The sequence below is a fragment of the Eurypyga helias genome, unplaced genomic scaffold, assembly GCF_000690775.1.
Source record: "Eurypyga helias isolate BGI_N326 unplaced genomic scaffold, ASM69077v1 scaffold12340, whole genome shotgun sequence".
Taxonomy (NCBI): domain Eukaryota; kingdom Metazoa; phylum Chordata; class Aves; order Eurypygiformes; family Eurypygidae; genus Eurypyga; species Eurypyga helias.
The window spans coordinates 52,572-58,664 of record NW_010226291.1 but is presented as its reverse complement, the minus strand read 5'-3'; positions in this window follow the sequence as shown (position 1 = coordinate 58,664).

The following is a 6,093-nucleotide window of genomic DNA, read 5'->3' as shown; positions in this document are numbered from 1 at the left end:
ACTTGAAAACACTAGAAGTTTAGCTGATAAATAATTAATAACCAATCCACTGTCTTGAGAGGGCCAGCACTACACTAACAGTTTAACCAATCACCAGGGGAAAGCGCTTAAAAGAATTGCTAATCGTATTAAAAGATTAAATGATTGGATGCTAATACAGAGTAATCTGGATTGCTCACAAAACGGCGTCCAAACCCACCAACAAACTTGACTCAGACATTTAGGAAAAACCCCAAACTTGGCTCTACTCACCAGATGGAGGACTCCAGCTCCAGCAGCAAGGACTCTGAAAATACTGGGTCAAAGAGCAGCTGAACGGGAGTTCCTTGTACATCTTACGGCCGGAAAGACTCAAGACATCTTTGTGAATAAATATGCAATAATTTCAGTTAGGAAATAAACTTCTACTAGAATGTGGATGCTATCAATTCCAATCAATTCCTCATTAGTCTTCCTAATCAGAGACTAGTTGGGAGGAGAGGCTGTCCAACGCTGTCTGCAGCAGTAGCTGCCTGAACTAGCTCTCGTTGGAGCTGGAGTATATTTCGCAGAAAGCTTTTGGTGTAATTAAGGTACCTACAGATCACGGGAGATGTCAAAAGGCTGGAGGAGACTCGGAGCACAGGCACGAGAGAGATTACATTGCAACAATTGGAAATATGCCTTTGCAACAGCCTTGGAAAGCGCAATCTGCTTACTCTGACCTGGAGAAGGTTAAGGGATGGCCCTGTCAGAGGGTACAAGCAATTCAAGGGCAACTGACAACACAGTCAGGCAGGAGTGAAATGAAATCCCAAGGCAGAAACGGGGGTTAAGCAAACTCAGGTTACAAATGAAAGGTTTTTTTAAAAAAACAGCTGATTAACTCTTGGAACAACTCACCACATGTTCATATGGCTCCTTCAGCACTTGGGATTTCTCTAAGCAAACACTGTAGTTCAAAAGTAGTTGTTTGGCAAATATCCTGCCTGCCGCCTGATGACCCAGGCACAGATTTCCTGCGGCCGGTACCGCAGCATTTGCAGCGCACGGGAGCAACGCCACTCCCTGCGCCGAGGGGCCTTGTGCCTCTGAAGCCTCGCAACTAGGAATATGCCGCAAAAACGGAAGCTGAGCAGGGCTGGCAGCGTCCGATTCCCAGTTTCTGCCTCAGACCGTCAGGGCTACCCCACTTATGCAAATTCATCTTGAAACCAAACCGAGTGAACTGTATGGCAGCAGAACGAAAGCTTCTGAGGAGCCAATTAAGCCCTGCCCCAGTCTGCAGCTTGCCCCCTTCCCATTGTTTCTTTTCCAGGCTTCAGCGTTCCCCCAGCGTAACACTGAACAGGACACACAAAAAGCATAAACAAGAATTCAAGCAAACAGGTACTTTAGAAATAAGTTAATTTTATTGAATAGGCATTATAGCTTCTCTCAGTTTCAAATAACGGAGAAGCCAATTCACACAGATTACAGAGCTATCAGTTACTTTGAGTAATCTTTCATAAAAGAAAGAAATTAAATACAGTTCTGCTATAAAAAGTGCGACAGTTATAACTGGAAGTTTTTCAAAACAAAAGCAAGTTTTACTACCTATTGCAAAAATTGGTTTAGTGCTTTAATACTTTACAAAGTAACAATCCAACTGCTAAAAACAGCTCTTACACATCATCTTTGTCAAAGTGTGGATCAGATTAAAAATGACATTTAAATTGAATTTGAATGAAAACTGCATGTAGAAAAGGTTCCCAAGAACTCATGCTTTTCACAACAGAAAATATTTATTATCCTTTACTGCTAATTAATGCTCCTGTTTATTTTGAACAGCTGATTTAAACATGATATGGCAGGCAGCTTCAAAACAATCGACTGTTTTGTTTGCAGACGAAAGTGACTGCAGCCAATTGCATCTTTAATTTATGAGAAGGGAAGGAAATGGGAAGAGAGAAATTCACTCCTTTCATATACAGGGTGAAAGTTTTAGATGAAAATGGCCAAACACAGAGAAACCTGAAAAGTCACTTCAGCTTTAAATCAATCACTGAGATACCTATTGTACTGTTTATTGAAATGCTAAATTAATCTTTAAATCAATAATACAAAGTTGTAGAAGACAACAAGAAACTCAAACTCAGACTCTGAAAAACAAGAAGGATGGTATGACCCCCAAGAAGTCGAATTCTTAGCCAACAAAAACCGGTGAGACTTACTTCATTCCTTATGAACATTCCCTTAAGCCCTGGTGACAGCCAGCTACTACCCTTCCTTGAAATATGGACTTCCAGTACAAATACATGTACCGTGCCTTTCTAGGTCTTTGAAATGCTGAGTTTGCTAGGTTATTAGGAGTCACATTACCTGTCCTGATTTTTAAACTTTATATAATTAGCTTTGGTTATAATTAAGCAGAGACTCTCAGTTAATAAGTAAATGAGCTTCTATAAACTAAGGGTGTGATATCTGAGTTACTTTAATTCTTGTTTGGGGAAACAAGCCACTCTATATGCAAATTGAACTGGGAAAGCCAAATCTTCTTTGATGGAAAATCTACCACAGGCTTTAAAGGACAAAGAGCTTTAGAATTTGTCTAAGGAAGTAGAAGATGAAAGGAAAAATGTTAGCAATAGTGAAAAAGATGTACAAACAGCTGGGGGGGGGACACCCATATTATACAATAGTAATAGTAAAGTTATGATGAATTAGCTACATATACCTTTTGTCTATAACGATTCAGACTGTCCTTCAAGATTCACCCATATCTGGAAGGCATCGGGTTTTAACAACACAGAATTGTGTAACCAAAAAGATAAAGTGTCCCAAATGGCAGAAATACGGGTCAACAGCACTGATATTTTCAATGTTTCATTGAACTTTTTCCATACAAAAATGTTAGTGACAAGTACCAGTGAGGAAGAACAAGGCCTTCCAAGGAGAACAAAGTCTTTCAGCCACACAACAGTCAACTTCAAGGCATTATGAGAAGTTTGTAACAGTATTTTACGTCTTAAAATTGAATGCAAAATAAAGCTCTAGATGAATTCCAGTAGGAAACCACGGGCTCTACACAGATTTGAAAAACTGCTTTGTAGCTGACTCAAGGTAAGGCTGGCACATTACAAATGCAACGAGGAGTTAGCAGGGTAAGAGCAACGGGCTTGGAAAAGACAGAGAAGTAATTGCTCCTCCCCAGGAAAGGGCACAGACCTAATCTAGATCACTGGGATAGAGTTTTATACAAAACTGTCAGAGCTGGCCTGTAACACTGTTGTGGGGAACTCCTAGCTGCTTGGGTCCATGTGCCGGATCCCATTCATTATTTAATCTAGGCTTAAATCCAGTTTGTTCTCCTTGGCCTATGGTGAACGAAGAGAGATCGGCATCACATGCATGCAAAGCTCTGAGCAGCTCCAAGGGAAAAGCGTTTTTTGTACCGTACACGAACTATGTGCGTTATACAAAGACCGTATTTACAGTACCCAGAATCTTGAGCAAATAAACAGTAAAATCATTACTTAATTTCTGTTAGTATTAAAACATAAGTGCACACAGTTTGCAAAGTTCAGAGACGAGAGCGCTTCTATCACGCCCACATGGCTGTTTCAATTCATACCTGATTGCAAGCCCGTTAAAAGGAGATGTAGGGCATTCTCTGAGCCTGAGATGCCATGATTTGCTGCTACATCTCCTGCCTATTTTAACCAAAAGCATGAGGAAGAAGCTTTGTGTTACTTAAACCAAGGCAAATGACAACAAGGCAGTGTTCCACTTCATCTTGACTGCAAAGATGTGCTCAGACACCACGGGCCAGAATGAACAGGATCTGTCTTAAAGGCGGGAATGACCAGACTTGCTGGAATTTGGCTGGGTTGGCCATGGCCCTCAGGCTCCTGACACACTGTCAGCCTCATCAAAAAAGTCTCTGTGACTAGGGGTTCTAATTTAAACCCCAGTTACATGGGATTTACCTAAAAGGGTGTCTTTTACCTCTCAGCTTGCCTGAGAAGGAAAGTGCAACTCCAGTGGAATTCCATTTTCATGTTGATATTGATTTTGCAGGTGAACAAAGGAGGAACTGGGTCACTGTCATGCAAGCTTAAACCCCCCGGCCCTGCCTCTTTTTTAAAAAAAACCCCAGCATTTGAAAGGGGCACAATGAGAACGAAACAGACAGCACAGGAGTTAGGCACTGTTGAGTTCTAACACTGGATCTGGTTTTGCAGTCGCGGGTGATTACAGCACTACAGTAGAACTTGCTTTCAGTAGGGAAGAAAACGTGCTTTCTCTCCCTTCTTCCCCAGTAGCAAACCTCTGCAACAGAGACTACGTTAGATGCAGAGCTGAATGGCAAAACAACATTTTTCTGTTTTCCCAGAATACAGGAAGATCTATAAAAACTTCCAGTCTTGACAGGAAATAGTTTTGATAGAACGTAACTATTTTTCCTCTTTTTAGTATTTTAGTGCCATGGTTACTCCGCTAATTACTATTCTCTCCCTATTTCCACCCCTATCCTCTTTTGACTACAGTTTCCTGGCACATTGACACTTATCAGGGTATTCAAATTTTTCAGGAAAGATTTCAGGCTACAGGTTATTCAGAGGAATTTGCATACAGTTATGTAGACTACAGCAGGCAGAGTGTTTTACAGTCAGGGGTAAATGAGTAAGTGGGACAGAGGCTGCATCCAGTTAAGTGACTCTCAGTCTCCAGAGAGTCATAATTTTAAGGCTGTTTGGAACACGGTGGCTTTTACCCATATCGCGTGTTCCACAGTGCAAATGTGCATCAGCCATTTCAATTCTCCTGGTACAGTACATGCATTCAGGTCATGGGAGATAAAACAGCCATCAGAACAGCATATTCACTTGAGAGTTAAAAAAAAACCCAAACAAACAAAGGAGAGTGATTATGATAGCCAAGAAAAAAAGGTCTCACACCCCGCCCCAAAGCCCTGGCATACACTAGCCCCATTAAGAATGCAACAGTTAAACGGACAGTTGTACGGTGTTTTGGTACAAGGCAAGTCTCTCCATATTCAAGCGATCACTTTATGAATACGCCCACTTACTCGTTCGCACATGGAAAACTGCTAACGAGAAAATGTAAATGCTATTGACTGACAAGAAGTGTAGGCTAAAAGAGAAAAGCCCTGAATATGTGCTGGAGTAATGCTCACTTGTTTTCTGAAACCAAGAAAGAGCTTTTGCTCCCCCAAAACTGATGCTCAGTACATCTTAAAGCAGTCTATTTACTGGAAGAAGCCTAGATGCAGCTTGGCCTCCAGATTTGAAGATTTTGGATGTGGTACATACCTTAAGAGTAATCCTTAAACAACCCAACCCCAACAAACTACACACAGAAGTTATGGAATTTTTAACACTTCTCTGATTCCTAACAACATATGCACTAGTTTGCAAAGTCTTTTTGCAGAGTTCATCAGTAACTGATATGTACAGTACAAAGAACTATGAAGAAATTAAGTCTGAACATGTTAATCTGAAAGCAGCTAATGCATATTTCACATATATTAAGACACAATGTATCTGCCAATTAGAGGATGACATTTCTGTGGTCTAGAGTGATTTTCTTCCCACAGATGCTCAGTGATCGCACCGGTTGTTAATTTTAGATCTTCATTTTGAGGAATCATAAATCTCTGACTCTGTTTTTTAAAAAAAACAAAGTAATCCATTCATAATCCTTATGAATGTCCCAAGTCAATCGATACCTGTGCAGAAATGTTTCATTTGGTAAGAAAAATTTCCAGATGAATGTTTATTCGGAAGCTGCTTATAAAAGTGGCTACTGGGAGGGGCCGGGTAGAGCGGAATTAAATAGGGAGGGATAGTGTTGTACCAAAATATAGAAAGAAAAATTTAAAGCTTTTCAATAATAATAATAATAAAAAAAATCTGTGTATTCCACTCGCGTTAGGTACAGGCGTGCACAACAGACAGAGCAGTTAGAAACAACAAGTACATTTACAGAGCTTTCTTTCCACGGTTAATTTCTACCAGCATTTCTGAAGGCAACCTACGAAAATGATGACCCTGTTTCATAATAAAGGCGCAAAATATTGCTCTATAGCATATTTTGAAAATAATATAAAAA